This window comes from Lonchura striata, chromosome 1, assembly GCF_050655825.1.
Source record: "Lonchura striata isolate lonStrDom1 chromosome 1, ASM5065582v1, whole genome shotgun sequence".
Taxonomy (NCBI): domain Eukaryota; kingdom Metazoa; phylum Chordata; class Aves; order Passeriformes; family Estrildidae; genus Lonchura; species Lonchura striata.
Window position 1 is genome coordinate 50,889,358 of NC_140703.1, and position 22,559 is coordinate 50,911,916.

General features: G+C 37.6%; 2 long non-coding RNA genes across 7 annotated transcripts in view; one reads left to right on the forward strand and one right to left on the reverse strand.

Annotated features, from left to right (window-relative positions):
• Positions 1-22,559, forward strand: part of LOC146768668 (uncharacterized) — an 89,429-nt gene that overhangs the window by 42,922 nt on the left and 23,948 nt on the right. For all 6 annotated transcript variants that reach the window (XR_014958794.1, XR_014958796.1, XR_014958805.1 and 3 more), the window contains one exon: positions 14,444-14,669. This is a non-coding gene — a long non-coding RNA (uncharacterized LOC146768668). The remainder of the gene's footprint in view (positions 1-14,443; positions 14,670-22,559) is intronic.
• LOC116184333 (uncharacterized) overlaps positions 7,964-22,559 on the reverse strand; it is a 122,325-nt gene continuing 107,729 nt past the window's right edge. The window contains exons 4-6 of the long non-coding RNA XR_014958811.1: positions 21,082-21,709; positions 14,499-14,557; positions 7,964-11,475 (exon numbers count right to left, since the gene is read on the reverse strand). This is a non-coding gene — a long non-coding RNA (uncharacterized LOC116184333). The remainder of the gene's footprint in view (positions 11,476-14,498; positions 14,558-21,081; positions 21,710-22,559) is intronic.

A 22,559-nucleotide genomic window follows, 5' to 3' on the forward strand; every position in this document is an offset into this window, starting at 1 on the left:
CAGCTCTGGATTAACAAATACTGGAATTCTCCCAAACTCAGGGAGAAACAGCAAGCTCCCACAGAGTTCCAGTTTGTTGCCTGCTTAGCCTGTCCTTGCCTGCTGCTTTCAGCAAACACCTCAGTGCACTAGCAGGGATTTCAGCTGGATTTGACCTTTGCATCTTTCTTTGATCTGCATGAGAGGCAAGACTCCCAACACAGAATGTACATAAGGCAAAACACAGCAGAGATTACAGTGTTCGTCATTTTCTCTATCCCAGGCCACAGACATTATGCCTTTTTCCCTTTCCCAGATGCTGTGTCATTTTAGATTTACCAAAAAATATATTATAAGCTCAGTTTGAATAGTCCTTTTCTAAAGCAAAGATTTAGCTTCTTGTCTCTGTCAGAGCTGTGGCCCCAGATTGACAAGCAAGAATTCAGAGTGATAATTCTGAAGCACAGACTTCTAAGGAATCTGTTTTAATAATAAGTATCCTGAAGCCAGAAACTCTAAAGCTGTAAAAAATTCTACATAACAAACCTCCAAAGAGAGTGTATAAACCCACCGTATTTTACTACATCTATGCTGTGTAGTAAATATGAAAACATTTTCAACTTTTTAAATTATGAAGATAAATTCCTATCTGGTTTATAATAGTGATAATGCAGACATTAAAAAAAAAAATCCGTAATAGAAAAGCTTTTGCACTACTCTATCTCAGTAAATTTATTCTGAAGTTATTAAGAACAAAAGAAGGAATTTTTAAAAAGTTACAAAAGCTTTACAGCAATTTTTACACCATGTAACTCTAAGACGTATCACAGATGTGTTCTTATTCCAGAACAAAATACAAGTATCTCAACAAATTACATGAAAATGCTTAATAGAATGTAATGTGTCACTTCAAAGAGCTTGTCTTAGGGCTTAAAATGAGAGCTGTGTATTCCATCCTAAAAACTCAAATTTGGGGGTAAAAACATCTTTTTGCTAATATAAAAAGTCACAAAATATCAAACTGATATTGAATGCTGACTTACTCCATAAAAGATAATTTTATAAAAGAAAATAAAATTGTTAAGGGAGATTGGCAGAAAATTAATATTTGAAGGAAAAAAAACCCTTATCATAACATACCAAGAGGAATATTTTAGGCTTTCTCTTTGTCAAAATAAGTTTTGTTTGTGATGGATTACAGCATAGATTCTAGTGCACAGATTGGTTTCTCATATGGCAATGCAATTAATCACATAATTATCTCCTCTACATGACACACATGCACTAAGATACTGCTGTCCCTCTGCTAAGCATCATCATCAATTTCTAGGGCGTGTGAATCAGCTTCTCTTTAGAGGGGAAACAAGACGGATTCTCCCTGCATAACTCCTCAAATCACATGTGTAAAACTGTCATATATTTATCCATATTATTTCCCACCCTCGGAACAGAGGTGGGCATGATCAAATCACAGCCAAGCTGGTGTTCCATGAGCTCAGTTGACAGCAGCTCCTGGCTTCAGGCAGTGGCTGTGCCTCCATAAATAATCCTGCCGTATTAGCAAGCGTAAGAAAACCAGTTCCCTTGCCTTTTAAGCCCTTGCTTTGCCACCCACCCACTATCACCACCAAACAGGCAGAGTGACTGCCTGCTGCTCGCCCCCAGCACGCTGTGAAAGCCCTGGAGATGGTGCCATCTAGTGCCACCTGCCTCAGAAATACAATTGCAAACATCCCCGGGCACCCCCAAAATCCGTGCTCATTAATGCATCAGGCAAACCATGGCGGCAATTCGTATCCATGGAGCACAGGGATTAAATGCATTGTCCAGGTTTTCCCACAGGTGACCTCTTCCCAGTCCTACGTCTCCTTCCCTTCTATCTGCCAGCTCCTACCCATACCTGCAGCAATTATTCCTGGGTCTAAGTACTTTGGTATCATCAACTAAGAAAAAAAGAAGAGGCTTTATTTATTCTACTTATTCTACCTGTGAAGCTTAATATGTTCAAAATACACATTTTCAGATATAAGTGCTCTACAGACACTAATATATATACATATTTATAGTGTACCTGTTAGACTGGCTGTGAATACAAGATATTTGTATTGAACATTGAAATATTGCATTGTAAAATACAGAAAGTGTTGAATATTGTGCCAAACACAGTGCTACTAAGGAAAATCCTTGGTAACCTCCAGCACTAGATAATTATGGTCAATGGATGAGCACAGTCACTGGAGAACCTCAGCCAGTCACCTCAATGAGTCCAGCATAAGATGACAGGACAGATGCTCCTGGCACTGAAGATTAAGAAGGTACACAGATTTCAAATATTTTAAATTTCTTTAGGTCTATGAAAATACAAAGGTCCTATAAGGAGCAATAGCTCAAATGATTAGCAGCTTGTTAAAAAACCACAAATAATAAAAGAAGAAAGAACAAAACAAGTATGTTTCAAACATTAATATTTAATGGCTTCCTACAACTGGCTGCCCAGCTTTCATAACTCAGACTACGAGTTGCTGGCTTGCCTATGGAGGATGGCAAGAATACCAGAAAGTTAATCAGATAGATTAATTATTTAGTCTTTGAGAGGCCTAACATGATTTTTGGAATATTATCTTCTGAGGGTTCTTTTTATATGGCACATCTAGAGAGTTTATGTTACCCTTCATATTAGATCTATCTTCAATGTCAGATGTGGAGCAGGCAGACAGTACCACTTTTTGAAAATTTTTATTTTTTGATTTGTGTGTCATGTCTCATTTTCAGCAATCTCATTGAGTATAGTGTCCTTAAATAAAAGCATATATTAGGATTGTACATCTGAACCAGAGCTCCACTGTCTGCAGGCACGCTACTGGTAGAAATGGGAATGATTGAAGGTTGCCAACACATTTTAACATCAAGAATTTCTTCTGGTTGCTGCTAACTACCACATTATGTCTACAAGATTTTTGTCTTGTTGACTGTTTTTGGAATATTGGTGAAAAAGTTTAATCAGAGCAAAGAAAATAATTTTTATTGAATACATTCTTCTAAGTTATTGCTGGAAATTAGAATCTGCTTACTTTTTGTTATGGTGCTCCTTTGTCATCCTAAGTAAGTAATTAAATAATTGAGCTAGTTTTACCCTCTAGTTTGAAAGATTTCTGATCTCTCTCCCCACATTAGCTCCCTAATTGAAAATGTGTGGTAATTCTATTTCTCTGTTGCTCAAACTCAGCATAAATGCTGAGACATTTATTTTGCTTATTGTGGACACAGTGGGGTTAGAGAAGAATCACAGAAATGCCTACATTTGGCATGCTACACAGGAGGCATGGCTATCAACTAAATATGACCCCTCAGTCAACATTGTCCTTCAAATGTACAGCGTCCTAAGGGAAAAGGACCTTATAATTGTGCATATAATAATTACATAATCAATATGCACATAAGATAAATGAAAACTTAGTCCTACCATGAGTAAAAATTCTGTGACCCAGTATGGCTGTACTACACGGAGGGGCTGTATCTGCAGCATCTGCCCATTTTCCAGGTCACAGCTTCTGGGCTGAGAGCATTCCAGATTAATTAAATATTTTCCTGGTGAATGGTGGGACCCATTTAATTGAGTGAATATGTTTCATAAACATTCAAGGAGCAAACATTGTCTGGTGTTCTTTTGAAAAGAATTGTCACTGGGAAATCAAGAATAAAAGATATTTATATTGAAACAGAATTGATTTGATGCCTTGGAAGCTTTTCAAAAATATTAAAAGAAGGTTATTGGGCATCTGCATAACCACACATTCTTCTAACATCTTCCAAGAAAATATGCAGGGCCATTAAGCAAAAGAAGATTGTCAGGAACTTTCACAACTTAAAAAGAACAAAATGCTCCTTCATAAATTCTGAAACATTAAAGTAACATTGACTACACAAAAAGATATCTTCAACAGTTAGCCCTTGAATTCCTGAAATGTGGACTGGATCTGGTTCTCAGGTCAACTCTTTGTTACTCAATAACTACCTTGCAGTAGGTCACAATGAAATCATGGCAGTTAATAATTTAAGTGTGGTTACATTTGTCTGGTGTACAGTTTGGATATGCACTGTATTGGTTATTGGTCCTGTTTGAGAAGTGTAGCCTTAATACAAGGACAAATATTTTTGTGTCTATCTCAGAATTCTCAAACAGAATTTAGTGAAGAAAGCTCTCAGAAATAGCAACTCAAGAATGACAGAATTTTTGGGTTGCAAGTGACATCTGGAGCTCATCTGGTCTAATTTCCTTGCTCAAGTTGGGCCACATATCTCCAAGGATGGAGACTCCAAAGCCTCTCTGGACAACCTGTGCCAGTGACTGATCACTACCACAGTAAAAAAGGAATCTCTAGCAAGCTCAGATGTTAATTTGTGTCCACTGCCTCTTTTGCTGTCACTGGGCATTCCTGAGAAAATTTCATTTTCTCCCATCAGGTATTCATAAACACGGAAAATCCAAAACCCCAATCTTATTCTTCTTCAGGCTAAACAGTCCCAGTTCTTTCAGTCTTTTCTCATAGAATGGAGATTCCAGTCCCTCCATCTTTATTGACCCTCATTGAACTGCCTCTGGCAGGTCCATGCCTCTCTTGTCCTGAGGAGATCAGAGCAGTGAAGTGTCACCAGGGCTGAGTAGAAGGGAAGGTTTACCTCCCTTGGTCTGCTGGCAACACTTTTTCCAGTGCACTCCGGGATACTGGAGGCCATATTTTGCTACAAGAGCACATTGAAAGCTCGGGTTTAGCTTATTGTCCATCACTGGCCCTCCTTGCCAAAGCTGCTTTTAGTCCCGCCGACCCTGCAGCTGATGTAAGAGATGATTCCTGCCTAGATGTTTCCATTTCTCCTACTTGAAGTTCATGAGGTTCCCATCAGCCAGTTTCTGAAGCTTGTCAACATCCTCTGAATGACAGTAAAACCCTCTGGTGTATCAGCCCTTCCCCTAAATATTAGAAAATATTTAGTACTTTCCAGTGTAAATAAACAAGAACCTGAATGTTTGAATGTGACCAGACATTAACAGAAGATGACTTGAAATAGCAATTAATGGTTTTCCTGCCAAAGACACAATCTATTCTTCAGTTTCCTTATCTTTGCTTTGACCCATCTGCAGTACAAGACCTTTGTCTGGTCTCTGCTGCATTTTCATATCTTATCTCCTTCTGATTTTAGAAATCTAGAGAGCAAGAGCTATAGTTCAGAAAAAAAGAAAAGGCTGGTTTTTTTTTTTCTTCACTGGAATAAAGCCAGGATATTTCTATATTTTTTATCAGGGAAATTAAGACAGAAAACAAAACCACCAAAAGATAACCCACCATGACATTGTGGATAAAATATTCACCAGATCCATGGGAGATCATCTGTCAGTTCCCACTTCTGACTGACTCCAGGCTGACACTTCTCCACTGAGTGCCCTAGTGCACAGGTTACAGCTTTAGTTTCTTTATTTGGAACAATAAATAATGAAAAACAGCTTCAAAAGGAGAGACTGAGAAGGATTAGCTACTCCTCATCAATCCAAAACAGTGGGGGATTTGCATATAATTCTTCAACACCTTCAGGACATTTCCTCAGCATTTTCCTGATAGTATGTTTGTGAAATAGTTTTTTATTTTTCTCCTCAACTTTTGCCCTTTAGCTACACAAAGATTGCAATGAAGGATTGTTTAAAATGACACATTTACATGAAGAGATTAGGGTTTGTCAAGCTGCTGTATTCCATTAAAACTGCTCTCACTGAAGATAACCCTTATCAGCCCTCCTTTTGACCCTCCCCGTTATAATTTTACTTCTGTTGTGATCTCTTTTTTCTTTTAGTAGAGAGCAAGAAATGCACATTCACCAAAAAATCACAAAACATTAAATAACATGATTCAAATGAAAGCAAGTAAAGTGTTTTGTTTTCAGTTTTAAAGAAAGAGAGTACATAACCAATTACTTGGGTTTTGTCTGATTATTATTTTGTCTGATTAGCCTCAACACCTCTATCTTTATCAGAATAGGTGCAAGCACACAAAGACACAACTGCTATAATGTATCTTCTGGTTTTTTGGATTTATAATTCTCTGCTAACTATATCTGCAAAGAAATAAGTTCCAAAGCACTATATAAAGTTATTTTAAGGAAATCAGGACCACTGAAGCTTATTGCCTGGGCTGGGGAGCCCTAACATTAGTCTCTTCTGGCTTTTGTCTTGCTTCCATGGTGACCTGTTGCAAAGTCCTAACTGTAGAGAATGGAAGAGAAAACTAAATAGTGACTTTAGCAGATATGTTAAATATATTTCCATTTATTATCTACAAAGCTAATTCTTCTTGCCAAACCTGTGAAGCATCTAAGCTTTTACACTATTTTGCCAGGGCACTGTACTGCATCTATCGGCTCCACCAGCTCTAGTTCCACTCTAGTTTTTTTCCACAAGTTTCTTTACAGAGGACAGAATTTAGAAATGACTGCCAAGTTTACTTTTATGGACTTCTCAAATTTAACTTCAGGAATGTACTGCAGTTTTATGAAAAAGTAAAAGAGACACAACGAAAGGCATAGGACTATTGAATATAAATCACATATTTTCTTCAACAGAAACCATTTTTTGGAACAAAAATCTTTTCTGAAGAATTAGTTATTCACTAGAAGAGACAGGTACATTTGTATGTCTCATGGGTAAACTCCTTAATGAGACTCCTTTGCATTATAATTTCGGAATAAAGTTAAAAAAAAAAAAGAGAGAGAAAAGGAGAATGCAATTTTCAGAACCAAATTCCCAAGACAGAATGAAATTCATTAGAATATGAAAGATCTGTGGTATAATATCTGACATTCCATAAAAGGCTGAAATATAGCTCATTATAATAAAACAATAATAAAGTAATAATAGAAAAAATTATTCCATTTAGATTAACAGCCTCTTTGGGGAAGGGAGACAGATATTACCCTTAACTGCTTTGTTTAATCTTTTTATAACTGAAGAGCATATTTTCTTTATTTGTAATTTTCATGATGCTCCTGAGTGTTCCTTATAGCTGGTTTTATAAATGTAAATACAAGTTCTCATTGATAACATTGCATTACACACTCCTTCCTAAATTTGGTGGTGTGCAAAGATATTTCTTATCAACTATATTACTAGACAGGATGCTAATCTGGAAAATTGTGTCCAGCATTGACTATTCATAAAGAATTGAAATCTGCCTAATTTATGAGCAAAAATTACACACAGTATGACTGCCTGACAAGGCAGGCAGACAAAGTAATGGTGAAATTGGAGCAAGATGACTCCTGGTGCTGAGCCCCTCAATAAGGATTTCTGTGGATACTTAAATGGAGCGAGGAGTAAGACAGTTAAATATATTTTTGTTAATGTGCACGTCAATTTACTTTTGTGATATTATCCTAAAGGCAGAGAAGTAAACCAGAGCAGACTGCTGGAGGAAACAAACAGAAGATAAATCAATGGGGACAATGCTACTTGGTTCTGACTAAAAGGATAAGATTTATGCTTCAGTGGGTTTTTCAGCAGCAGCTGAAATAAGCCTTTCAAAGAAAGGCACACACAAATTGCAGAAAGTCCCTATCTCTCTCAAGCTAGAGATTAGAAATTGAAAGTCCAGGAGTATTATAAATTACAAAGTAGATAAGACCTTTGCCAATGTTGGCTTTATTTTCAGTATTAACCCTACCTGCTCTCTGGTTCTGGATAACTAGTGTCTTGAAAAGACTGGGTTTTTAATTCCCTTAACTGTTTTTGCAATCTCAACAATTTTGCAATTCCATTCCCTATACCTATTAACAGAGTAATGACAGATAGAGAAAGGGGCTGTGAACTTTTACAAAATCTATCCACTTGAAGATAAAGGTCAATTTTTTCTGATGGTCTATTTCTGAGAAAGTATGATGTATCAATAAACCTAAGTGAGGAACTTAGTGTGTGAAAAAATAACACATTAACCAGATGTAAATTTGTAGTTGGGATTTTATTATGTTTTGGTTAAAATTAAATATAAATTTTGCCATGACACTCTGTAAACTCCTGTCTATAAGATGCTTTTGTCTTACATGTTACTAGAGTCCTTGGGGATCACTATCTTATGATGCTATATGTAATCTACATTGTGTGTGAAATTATGGAACAGGAAAAGGTTTAAGATTACAAAGTATGCCAGAATTCCGAGTTAATAATTTAGATGTTCTTGGATAAACTCCATTGTTATTTTATGCCTGTTTGACTTTGAAGAAATGAAGTTGAGGAAAAAAATAACAGCCAGAAATAGCTTCATCTATGCAATGGAAACACTTGGTTTAATCTTCATGATGAATGTAAGTGTAGTTAGAGCAAGTTTTAAAGTTTTCAACTGACATTCAGTTACAGACAAGTCAAATATCAATACTTGCATTTTTTAGATAATTGCATAATGTGAAACAAATGGATATTTTCTGCCTCATGAAAGCAAAATTATTCTTTCTTGAAGGTGGCAAAGTTGAAAATGTTTTTCTTCATTTACAAAGTTTATTCACTATTAAAAACAGAGATAAAATGGAAATGTGTTAGCACAATAAAAAATATTCTGGTTTAATGAGAAAACACTCAAATACATGTTAGCAATTGCAAAATTGGCAACATTTTTGATATATCAGAAAAAACTGAGGAAAATTGTGCAAGGTGTACTGCTACCCATTTGTGATTATCTTATGTACAGATGTTTTCTGTAGAGAGATGATATGGAAGTCCTAAAGCAACCCATGATGAGCCAGTTTGAATCTGGGGTCAGAACTGTAGCATTGCTTCTAAGATGAGAAAATTGGTCTCTCAAATAGTCTGATGATAGATATGGTGTTTAGCCTGTCTTTTTAGAAATGGTTCTGGTGAAAACAACTCAGAGAATCTATCTAGAGGGGAAAAACAGCTCTAAGATATTATGAAAAGCTGCAGTGGAACAGAAAGTTGGTGTAATTTAAAAAACTGGAGGTTTTGGGTTTTTTGGGGGGGTTTTCTTTTAATTTTATGAGATAGAAAGGAAGATCTCATTTGACTACTTTCTTCATAAAACAGTCTAGTTTTCATGAAAAGTCATAATTGTCTCACAGTTAGATTTGGATTCGATTTGCTGGGGCTTTTGCTTTTCCAAGCAATCAGTCATATCTTCTTTGAATTGCGCTCTTCCATCTGTAATAATCCAACAGACCACAGCCTCCACTTATCTCTTGCCTTAGGAATCTGCTTTGCACTTCCTGAAACATGGAGAAGGTGGTTATTATACAATATATCTGCCACTGGGATCAATCTATAATTAGGTTATCTACTTATGGACATTTTCCAAATACCTCTAAACAATTATGCCAATTACTGGCATAATTGTAAATGAATCAGAATAAACATCAGCAAATGAATCAAAGTGGAAGTTGTACAGTTTGTTTTATTAATTATGTTCCTTATGAAATAGCTGTCATGAGATGTCTGCTACCTGCTGCCTGGAGAATGCAGGGAGTTTTTCATGATAATTTTGAACACTAATAATAAATAGGATATTAAAATGGAAAAATATAAATAGCTTCACAGAGTGATCAAGAGTTGTTATTTTAACATATGGAACATTCCCAGATTTCTAGATTTGGAAACCTGGCATTGGTGTTTAAACCTATGTAGTGTGTTAGCAGAAAGTACAGATGCTTTTCTCCTTAAACTCTCTGAAACTAGCTCCAAATAGCTTTTTCTTTTAAGATTCCAGCCTCCAAGACAATAGAGTTTTGGTGTGACAGACTGAAGAAATATAAATACAGGCCAGGGTTGGCAATTTACCTTTATGCCTAGTTAAAATAAGCAGATTCTTGAGGTTTCTATAGTTTTACTGTCTTCCTCTCCTTAAACTATTTCACGCTTTTTGTTGCTTCTGCAAACATACAAATAAATTTTTTAAGAAGTTATTTCCAGTGAAGTTTTATTGCCATCATTTACAAAAGAACTTGTAAGAAACAAGCAATACTGGCAGCTAATAATACCCAGATTCATGTCACACACATGAGAATAACCTTCATTTTTCACTTGACCCTTTTAATTGGGCTAATACTTGACTGAAGTAATGAGGTGTTACTTCTCCCTCACTGCCAGCTGGTTCAGTCCCACACAAGATGACAGCAAAGGCTGGTGAGGAGGAAGCAGGAGAGGAAGCAGAGAATAAAGCTCCTGCTACCTCTATGGCATTGCCTGCCTAGCTGTGCAGCTCAGCAGCAGCAGAAGTGCCTTACAGATGATTCTTCAGCCACCTGTGTAAGTGTGGATGTGTCCTCTCTACTCCCAGGAGTCAGGGAAATCAGCACATCTGTACCCCCTTGCTACCAAATCTACAGCTCAATAGCGACAATAAGGATTGTCATTGTCTCTTTTACCTTCTGTACTTTGTTTCTTCTCAAAAGATTAGGGATTACAGCATGCACAGAATAAGAGCAGAAGCAGAAGCAACCACGTGTCTATGGATGGCTGCAAAAGTTTGCTCGTTCAGAGCAGAGAAAAACAAATCTCAGAAATCTAGGTGGAATAGAGTTCATAGTCCACTTTCATCACTGTAGCTATCCAGAAATGAATCTGGCTAATGGCTTTTTCCACTGTGAAGCATTGATAGTAGAGAGGGGGTAGAATAGTAAAGAGGTTCAAAAAGAAGAGGAAATGCTCAAATGAACTTATTTTGCTTACTAATAATGCATGAAGAAGTAAACAGCTACATTTGGCTCTTACCTACCATGGTCTATCTCAAGATGGCTCACAAACACTGATACCAGGGAGATGATTGTTATTATTCGTTACTTGTATAGGATTATGAACATAAAGGAGCACTTTGCATCCAGAGCTGTAGTCACACATTGACATCTCTAGTAGAAGTGTGGAATTTTTCTTGGAGATCTTGCTGTGCAATCAAATAATTTAGAAGTAGAATGTAGCTTCTGAGAAACTTTTTGTTACAGTCCCAGGTATACCTCTCCACAGGACCTGTGCAACAAACCCAGTCTCCCTCATATTTACATTTCATACATCTTGTTTTTATATCTTCAAATTGAAAACTGTCTTTAGCCTACTAACAAAATTTCAGAAGCACCCACGCTCTGCAATATCATGTTTCAGAGAGTAAAATATCTTTAATCAAAGGTACCCATTCTTGCTTTTTTTCTTGTGCTGCTGTGGAAGCTAAACTGCTCAGAGAAACCAACACAGGAAGCATCTTGAGCAAAAAATAATGTATCTCAAAAACCTTTGCACTTTTTGGCATATCTGTTAAGCTCATTTTTATAAACAGTTGTGCACAGGTTCATCGCCTTGATATGGATATAATATCTGTGCTTTAGTGGCACTTCTCTCTGCTGTGCAATACTGCCTCTGATTTTCACATACTGCAGATCTGTGTTTTGAAAGTAAGTTGTGCTTTGAAAGTAAGTTGCAAAGCTGGAGAAGTAATCTATTTGGAGATTAGGAGTGTCCTAAAAAAGAAAAAAAGAAATAGTGAGAGGAAATGAAACTCAAGCTCAGATAGAAGAGGCTATAAAATACTCAGTTTTAGACAGGATCTTGGACCCCAGAATCAGTGGCAAAATTCTTGTCCTAGTTGCAGTAGATAATGGATTTCACTGCTTTTATATTTCTGACCAGAGGAAAAATGCTGTTCAGGAATAAAATAACAACTACATAAATATTCTCCTGCATTCTGTCATGTAAACTGTGACCACCTGCTGCTTAAAAGCTTTCGCTCACTGTTCTGAAGAAAATTATGGAAGTTAAAATCTACAGACAAACTGTTCTGTTACTGATTATTTGAAAGATGATGGTGTGTGGCCAAGGTGGTATTTACAGAGTACCATCTGCCTTTTGTTACTGATGATAATGTGTGTGTGGCTATCCATTATGATGTGATGACAAATGTGTGTTAAGTATTGCATTACTGGGGCAACAGTATCCAAAATCACCAGAAAAGGGTTTGCTATTTATATTTCTGGCTATCAAAAGTCAAGGAAATTTCATCTTCCTCTTCTGAAAATATCATAAGAAAACAAAATAAAAAGGGAAATAAAAAGGGTAGAAATTATTTGTCTAAAGAAAAAATTTTTGAATGAAGCATGAGAGAAGCAATGAAGGAGTTGCCAGGTGATAAATTGAAGACAGTAAAAAAGCTTGCGAAGAAAATAAAAAATGTTAAGAAGGAAAACTTTTGAGTGATAAAGGTTGAGGTGAGGGGGAATAAGATGGGGGCAGAACTCATTGTGAACAGCAACAGAAACAAAAAAGTATAGGGAACAGAGCTGAAAAGAAATGCAAAATCCATTGAATTGAAAAGGGACTGTGAATGTCTCAGTGAATGGAAGTGTACCACTGAGAACAAAGAAATGAAACACTGGAATTTCTGGAAAGAGAAAATAAGATATTAGGAGCAGCAGACAGAATAAAAATAAATGGGTAATCTAGTATGAATGCTGGCTTGGAAGAATTCTGTCAGGATGAATGGCTGGGGAGGTGGGGTATTTCTGAAGGGATGATTTTCAGAAAAGAGCAATTCTGAAATAAGGAAGTAAAGTAGAAATATTGAAGAAATACATCATCTCCAGCTGCTCCTTCCACTTCTAATCCTTTCTTCATGCCACTTAGTATCATTTTCAGTTAAAGATCCTTGAACCAAAATCTATCATATGCTTCTCCCCTTCTTTGGAAACTGTCAATAATCTCTTTTCCCATCAGACCTCTCCCTTGGCTCCTATCAGCTGGGGAGAACAGAGTTTGTCCTGCCCTTTGAAAAAAACCATATTGCATCACTTTGTACTGCCTCCTAGAAAGGGCAAATGTAACTTCATCAGTTATAACATAGAATCACAGAATGGTTTGGGTTGGAAGGGATGTAAAGATCATCTAGTTCCACGCCCCCCTTCCCTGGGCCCCTGAATTTCATTAGACCAGGTTGCACAAAGCCCTATCTGGCTCAGCCTTGAACACTTCCAGGGATGGGACATTCACAACTTGTCTGGGCACCCTGTTCCAGTGCTTCTTACTCTTCAGAGTAAATAATTTATTTCTAGTCTCTAATCTAACCTTAACCATTCTTCATTGTGCAAAGTCCTTCTCCTGCTTTTTTTGTAGGTCCCTTCAGGGACGAGGCTGGTCTGAGCTCTTCCTGGTGCCTTCTGTCCTGGCTGAACAGCCCCAACTCTCTCAGCCTTTTCTCATAGGAGTGGTGCTTCATCCCTCTGATCATTTTGGTGCCTGTCCTCTGGACTCACTCCAACAGGTCCATGTTCTTGCTGTGCTGGGACCCCAGAGCTGATGCAGCCCTGCAGGTGGGGTCTCAGCAGAACAGAGCAGAGGGGTAGGATCCCCTCCCTGTCCCTGTTCCCCCCACTGCTTTGGATGCAATCCAGGACATGTTTGTCATTCTGGGCTCTGAGTGCACATTGCTGGGTCATGTACCAGCACCCTTAAGCCCTTCTTGGCAGGGTTGGTCTTGATCTATTATCTCTCCACACTTCTCACAGTAAATGGTGAAAAGATCCAGAACCCTCAGCCCTGCCATTTGCAGTTCTGCTGCCTTTGGGATCTTTGTCTGTAACAGGCTCAAATCCAGAGAGACGTGAGACAAAGAGGAAAGCAACAATCAGATCATAATAAGCATCCTTCACAGCTGAAGTGCAGAAAACTGAAGTAAGAGTTTTGACAGTGGACAAGCACTTTCTCTTGCAATGTTGCTGTATTCCTGATGGAGAAAAACCCCTGTATCTTCCTCTCCGAACTTCTACAGCCTTTTACCACAGTCCTAAGGCCTTCATAACTTGTAAAATGCGAACTGAAATCAACAGATTTTCCCCATTTGCCATTTCATTTTACTGACTTCCTTTGCTTAAGGGTGATTGTGCCAAATCTTTTGCTTCACCTTTACATAAATACTGCTAACATTTGGAGCCAAAAGTAAAGTAGAAAGCATGTGCTTGTAGTAAAGGAAAAAATATTTTTGCTGTATATACACAAAGAGAGCATTTTATCCAGAGTTTATTAAATATAGTAGTTACAAAGTCAGACTGGGAGATACAATTTCCTACATAACTGAACCCAATAGACTTTTACTTTTAACTATTTGTTTTCAGTCAAGAAAAGTAAAATATTAGTGTCTTCAGCTCTACATGACATTTCAAGCAATGTTTCTGAATGATGTAGAAAGAGAAGCCTGAAACCAGCTAACCAAAATAACAGGGTTGAAACAGAGTCTGCAGACAACTGAGAGTATTTTTAAATTCCTAACCACAGCCTAAATTCCATTAGTATGAGACTTGGAAGGACACATCTGTTATTCTTTAAGGAACTAAAGCAGTTGGCTGGCCTCCTAGCTCTTGAACAAAGTGTTCAAGGCTCACATGGAAACACTAGACTGCACATAACAAATCTGTTTAATTTAAATTATTTTTCTAACAGAAAAAAGAAAAGAAGAAGTAATTATTGAGAAGCATCTGTGAAGGATCTGCTATACCTGTTGTTATTTTTTCAAAATCTGTCTTCATATCTTGATTCATCCATCCTCTGGAGTCGCTGGAAAAAACACAAACATGGAAGCACTGTAGATAAAAAGTACAATGTCTGAAGATTAAGTCTAACTTCCTGGTTTACTGTCTTGCATATGAATGGGGAGTTTACAGAACAGGTATGAAGAAATCTCTGTTTGAGTTCATTTTATTCACTACAAATTGACTCATAACACTGACCAGCCTTCCCTTCCCTTCCCTTCCCTTCCCTTCCCTTCCCTTCCCTTCCCTTCCCTTCCCTTCCCTTCCCTTCCCTTCCCTTCCCTTCCCTTCCCTTCCCTTCCCTTCCCTTCCCTTCCCTTCCCTTCCCTTCCCTTCCCTTCCCTTCCCTTCCCTTCCCTTCCCTTCCCTTCCCTTCCCTTCCCTTCCCTTCCCTTCCCTTCCCTTCCCTTCCCTTCATTCTTAAGTTAGTAAGAACAAAAGATTACCAGGAACCATATGTTTACAAGAAATTCATACATGAAAGATTTTGTGACTAGGTGTGTAGACTTTCTCCACTGCCTTCAAAATGCTTTAGTACTCAAGTTTTATAGTATCCTGTGCGTGTAAAATAGAAAGGCTAAACAAGGAAAACATTCATATGAACTGTCCTGAGTTTCTAATGTAAAATGTATCTATAATCCTTGAAACCATTTTCATTAATTGTGTACAGATCATAGCATTTTCATGTCTTTCATTGCTAACTCATAGACATAGTAGGAAAAGCCAATCTACAGAGTCAAAATTGTAAGTCTGAATTTCTAACTTGTGATTTTCTTTTCCTATCAACTCTTGTACAGCTACTGTAGATACAAGGATTCTGTTTCCAAAGTCTCTTCTTCACATTTGTCTTTGATTTCTTTGTTATAGAGAAAAAAAAAAAAAGGAAAAGAAAATAAATATTAGAAACTTGTAAGTATTTGAGAAGCTGTTTCCAATACTAAAGAAAGGGAAGAACAGCAGTACTTTTTTAAGACTTGCTATGGCCTACAGTAATGTGGCCATAGCATTCTTGATGGGAGATTGTCTTTATGTCTGGTCATCCTTTGCCTGAAGTGGGTAGCTTTATTGATATTTTATGGGTTTTATTTCTTCATTCAGAGGAGATAAAAACCCACAAGAGTGCTGTTTTCTGGCTAGCAAAGTTCCACGTGCCTCATAATGCATGCTGGTCACTGAAGTATGTCAAACACTACTTCAAGCAAAACCCTCCAATTATAAAAAAGCACTATAATTGTACATCTAGGAACATATGTTTAAACTGGCTTCCTCTATTTTAAGCAGAACAAAGGCCAACTGAAAAGTTTCAAGGGAGATGACACTGTTTTGTATGGAGACTCTAACAGGGCTTTTTGGGGTAAGAAACCTGTGAATTAAAGCTGAAAATGAAAATGAATGTATTGTGGAAAAATGGAATTTCAGGATGTAGGACCTTAAAGATGATTGCCAGGAGGGCTCTCCCACTTATGTCAATGCCAGTTCTGTCAATGATTTGCAGTATAATCTGAAATTGAGAGGGATAAAGCTTCTATAAAAATAATTTGCAGTAGGCTATATGAAGTTGGAAATACTGGACAAACTTGATGACATCTCAAACATTTTAGTCACAGAATACCTCTGTTCCACTTTTACTTGTCTGTAAGTTAATACACAAACAGATTAAACTTCATATACTGGCTGATCCATCTGAGTTCTGCCACTGGGAAAACCAAGCATGCTTGTGTGCTCCTGGAAATCACTTTAGCACCCATTCATCGGAACTATGTCAGGCTTCATGCTCATATCTGATTCTACTCCAAGGAATTCTGGCCCCATACTCAGGGTACTGCCATGCATCAGAGCATGCAAGCTATAATTTCAGAATGCAGCCTTAATGTGGCACAGATGCAAGCCTGCCTTCAATCCCACAGCTCTGCCCAGGCAATTACAGTCAGCACCATTCATTTCCCAGATGTTTTGCTACACAACACACAAGATATCATCCAGTGTATGTCAGGGAAAACGTCAATAAATAATATAGACTTAATTTCACCACCCACTTTTAGAAGCGAGAGAAGAGGAAGCAGCATGTAGGCACAGCTTGAGAGGTTTTGAATAATTCCATTACATTGTACTACACTGGGGATTTCATTGTTTAGAATGAGATGAGCAAGCACTTGCTCAAAATACGGAATGATTGACCTTCAAGGTCATCAGAACTGGTGGCAGTGCACAGCATGACTGCTTGCCAAACAGTAGAAAGAGAATGAATCAAATGCTATCAATGCATTTTGCATCTTCAAACTCATCCTGTGTGCCTCATGGAGGAACAGAAGTGATGCCACTGAGGACAAAATAGTATGAAACTAATAACATTTTCAATCTTGCATTTGCTTCCTCCATCTGCTCACACTTCCTGGGTGACAGGTTCATCTCAGCAAGGCTTAGCTGAAGATCCATTCAGAGTGCAAGCCCTTACAACATACATTTTCAACAGTACACACAAAGTCTGAGTGATTTGCCATGATTTCATGTATGAATGTTTCCTGTAGTAGCAGTAAAAAAATTCTGCTTTGTTAGTCTTATATGAAGCATGCCTTGCCCTTTTTGTTCAACAGCAGAGAGAGCTGTGTTGAAAGCTCTGCTTACCTAGAGGAGAGCTCTTTCCCTTGTCCTCAAAGGTGTAGATCCTTACATAGTCTAAGTGTGGTTTTTTTGATGTCATTTTAGCATTCTTGCTCATTGGCTTCCCTTTTAGAGAGGGACTATTCTCCCATTCTTCAAAATAAATTGTGACATCAACATTTTAAAGATTTTCCATTTTACTTTAAAACCAAGATGTTGAGAAGTGGTATTTCCTAAAGGTCATATTCTATCCTAACCTTTCTCTTGTGGGTTTTGACAAGACAATTTTCCCTGAATCTGAGAAATATTTAGCAAAGGAGAAGAAAATGCAGAGTCCAATACACAGAGATAATTTGGTAATCAGATAAGGATTTAGTGTTTTCCTATAAGCCTGTGGAGACTACTGAATCAAGATCTCATTCACTAATTATATTTACATGTTTAAATAACATGTAAAACCACTAAACGAGAGAGAGATTTTAACTCAGGCCCTCACCTAACTCATGGAAAAATAGGCAAGAATTTGGCAGTCTTTCACATGACAACTGTATCCCTCTATCACTGGATTACAGGTTAGTTAGACATAATCCCAGCTGCAAAACAAAGTATACCTTTCTGTCATTGTTTCTCATTTACATAGTTTTATTAATATTGGATTTGAGAAATCTTCCCCACTGTAGAGAAGCTTCTAGAGAACTAGAGCTACCATACTGTCTCTGTGACCTTTTATTTTTCCTTTGAATCCTTTGCTCCATTTGCAGCCTAGCAGATGAAATGTGACTCGAGTTGAGGAGAGCTTTGCTCTGTCATTCTCTTCTCTCTGTCCTTACCTTTCCCTAAGAGAAATACTGAGACTTCCCTCCTTTAACAAGTCCCTCAAAATCTGATGCTGGCAATAATTCCGTGAAGGTTGACTATTTTATTTAATCTCTAAAACCTTCTTCTCTCACCCTTGTTTTGTTTCATACCACTGTTTGCACCAACACAAAATTTCTGTCTGCTCCCATTCTTTCAAGGCCTCTTAATTCTTTCAAAGCCACTTAGTTTCTATATTATATTATTGAGGATCTTTGTCTCACACTGTCAAAGAAATGTGGTTAAGATTGCTTTTCAAAAACTAACCTCTGTGTTTATAGCAAATCAAAACAGAAAGTAATCAACTCAGTTTGCTTTTGACAGATGTTTAAAGTAATTTTATACTACACAGCTTTTTTCTATCTGGTTTCTACAGGGCCAGGATACATCAGTTATAATTGAGGTTCACAGAAATTGGGGTGGATTGTTTGGCATAAGATAGCCATTTCCTATACAATACTATTCCTTTGCTTTTAGCATTTATGTTGTTAGTTTAATGCTTGCAAAATATGGTGCTGTGGCAGAACTGAAAAGTTAAGTCCTCTGTTTATAAACCAGGAGAAACACACTAATTTCCTCTACTGCCCCACTAAAGTGCCTTAACAGCAACATGGCAACAGCTGCAAAACTAAAATATCCTTGAGGATATGCTTAGCTTTAAACAAGCGAGTGGCCCCATTAAATGTCTTGAAATCAATTACACCAATTCTGGTCTAAATTAAGTAGCTGAACTGCTCTATCAAACTGATGCTCTACTGCCCACTCCTGGGCATAGGAAAGTAATTCATCCTCAAAATCTGCAGCTTGACTTTCCTCCTGAGCACTTGAAGTTGACTCTGAAGCAAACACTTGTCTCACCAAGAGCTAGAATCCACTGGATAATCATGATCTGAATGCAGAAATATTATGAATTGGATTTCAGCTAGTTACCTGAAAGAGTCCATATTGCCCCACTGACTGGTGAATTTCCTTTCCCTTCCTACCATAAAAAGAATTTCAATATTACTGATCTTCATCAGACTACAAGTAAGAGGAAAGAAAGTATGCAACATGCATCCATCACCCTAGAAAAATTATTTTTCTTCTCAAGCTTAAATGCTGAAAAATCAGGCATAAGGTGAGACATCCCATGAAGAGGGAACCTCCAAGAAATGCATCTTTGGTTATTATACGGGAAACATTATTAAATATAATATAATATCTTAAAAGAGAATGTAAGCATGATTAGGATCCCTAACATGATATTTAAGTAATTCCCTCCCCTAGGTGAGAAAAAAGGTTGTTTAGAACAGATGTTGTAATGCACAAAAGGAATCCTTTTATCCTCAGCACTGGCTTTGAAGACATCTCCTGCTTGTTAAGAATGCCAAGGCTTTGGGCCTAAAGCAGTTCTTTGCACTATTCTTCCCTTTGCCCTTTGAAGTGTCAAATGGGTCCTGCCAATTATTGTTTTAGCAGTAATCACCATGGGGTGCTAAACTAACATAGTGACTAAAAATGAAGCATAAATAATAAAACCATGACTATATCAAAGTGAAAATTTGAAGGAGGACTCCAGTTCAGGTGTCACAGGAAGTAGTCTGTCCCTGTAATGCAGGGGAAGGAGAAATATCATTAATTCAAGGAAGGCATAAACAGTCATAAATGCCTTGGTACTACTATTCTGTCTCATACAGCTAGTTACACTTTGTAAATGCCGAGCTTTAGATCTCCCCTGAAGCCTCACTGACATCGGGACAGTGTATCTGTCCCAAGGATACACCAGTTAACTTTTAGCTTGCCCTCTGTCTTTGTTTGGAACCTTAATATGTTTTTCCAAGACAAATCCGTGGTGGAGACAGTTCCCCCTGAGCAGCGGAGATGCAAACTAGTTGTTAATATGCTCTCATTTCTCATTGTACAAATGTCCTTGGAGTTCCTTGGTGCCAACTGCTTTCTGTCTTTTCTCCACTTCAAAAGCATCCACAGAACATTTTTCTTTAATGCTCAAGGATTTAACAGAGATACTGACAGTATCTGGGAATTTAATTGTTTTTGATAGTATCAGCAGCTAGCATTCACATTTGGGAGAAGCACTTATATGATTTGTATGGGACCTGTTTCCCTAAAAAAGCTCTACAGTACTGCACAGAACTGGCAAGCACCACAAGCATGAATATGCAACAGCAGTATTATTCAAGAATCACAGTTAATGGTAATAACCTTTTTCCCCCTAAATTAATCAGAAAATATGTAAGTCAGCATATTTAAATAATGCATTGAAATCAGAGCACAGCATGAATAATATTTAAATTAAATCTGACAACATGAGAAACACAAAAAAAGAGTATTCACAGTAATGAAAATAAGAAATTTTGAAAAATGCATTTTCTGAAGGAGCAAATAATTAAAAGACCTACTTCAGTACAATAATTTATAAAATGACCTTATCAGCAAATAAAAATTGTAGTTAGACTAAATGAGGCTTCCATAAAATGAAAAGGAGAATAAATGAAAGCAAGACTGATATATACCTACTACTTTGCAGAAAGGTACAGAAACTAAAAGAGGTAGGATTTTTTCATAAAATACAGCTCATTTTTTGCAGCTGAAACCTCTGTGTCACTAAAAGTGCTTTAAGGAAAGAAAGCCTTTTAAAAACATGTTTATAAACTTAAGCACATCTCAAACCAAGGATCTAGATAGCAAGGATCTCTAGTACACATTTTGAAATGCTGGAGCTCACAGTGGGAGAGTACACAAAAGCAAATGCCTGAAGAACACTCATTTTCCATGACAGTACCATGCTTTGGGCCAGAGATAAGGAGGAAGTAATACTTTGGAGAAAGTATTTGTGGTTTTGTATTTCACTGCTGATGTTGAAGCATACTCAGGATACCCAGATGTTGCACTCTGTATGCTAAATTCGAGACAGCAGGGACTGGAGCCTTGGTCAGTTCAGGTCTGACTTTAGTACCATTTAATTCTTTTAAAAGTCCAGTTGCCAGTGCCCTCCCTCTCCTTCTCTCCTCATGTCACAGCTCATTACACCTTGTATTTAACTGAACATCAGGGTTTTCGGGCAAGTGATACAGCTTGCTGAAGAAAATATACCTTACATTGCTGCCAGATCAAGAGCATCCACTTCTAATTCAGCTGATTTTAGGTGTTACTCCTCAGCACAGTCCAAAATGCTCCTCAGTGGTTTAGTGTGCTCCTGGCTCCCACTTCTATTCTGGATCTGCACACAGGGAACTTTCAGAGAGCTCTTTTTTATGTTCACACTGAAATTCCCCACCTTTGGCTGCAGTAGAAATGTGTCTCTTTGGCAGCCAGCAGACATTGTGAATAGTGACTGATTTCTTCCATTCTGCTGTTCAGGCTTACACAGATATATGTGACAGCAGGGATGAGGAAGGTGTCACCACAGCTTCATTCTGGCACATGAGAGGGTGGCGGGGAAGTAACAGCATTTTCGTTCCAATATTGGCTGCTCAATTAAACCAATCGCTGATTGTAGACAAAGGCACTCTGAACTCACAGATGGGAACAATGCCATCCTCACAGATGGGCATGAGCATCCAGCACCAAGGAACATTGCACCACCACTGAATATCTGCCTTGATGCCTGGCCAGAAATGTCAAAAAAACAGGTGCTGATCCTCATCTTCTATGCCCACAATACCAGGGAATGCAGCACCTGTCATTAATCCAATGCCTCTGAGTGAATTTCCAGAAATTCCTGGGAAAAATAAGGAGAATGAAATCAGAAGGTTTAAAACAAGCCAAGTGTTTTTTAAATGCACTTCTATATTTAGAAATCCTAAACCAAAAACTTGATTGAGATCTGATCTCAGTGACACCTTGATTTCATGAAAACATTAGAATAATATTCCAGGAAAATAGGAGTTCTCCTGAAGCAATGGATCTTCTTGCTTAATGTAGGATTCTGAATATTTTAAGGGGAACAGAGGCTATGTATCACCAAATACAACGCTGCTTTTAGCACTACTGGATTTACAAATTTAATATTTTGATAGGGGACACTGAAAAAAGAAGGAACATGTTAAAAAGAGAGTCATGAACAGAAAGGCAAGATTTAATGATGTTGCTCTTTAAGTGAATGGTCAAGATATGTACGAAATCATAGATTTGCTTGATTACAGCATTCACTGTAATCAAGGGGCAGCACGGCTCAGAGCTTTGTCTGAAGACTTTCCATCTCTAAGAGAAACGTAGTTCCATCTGCTTTAAAAGGCACAGGCAGCCCAGAGCTCATTTTTTCACTTGAGTCTATGTTTCTGCTTACTGAATGGACATCTGCCTAATGAAAGCAGAAGGGGCTCACAATAATATGAGCACTTTGGGAAAGGGATCATAATTTTGGCTTATTTCAAGTGAGAAAAGAAGGAATGTAGAAACTAAAAGGTATAGCAGGTATAAGGAAATAAAGAAAAGTTTAAAATGTAAAAGTGGTGCATAGGAAAATCTTGAGAGGCTTTGAATAATTCCATTACATTGTACTACACTGGGGATTTCATCTTTCAGAATGAGATGAGCAAGCACTTGCTCAAAATATGGAATGATTGACC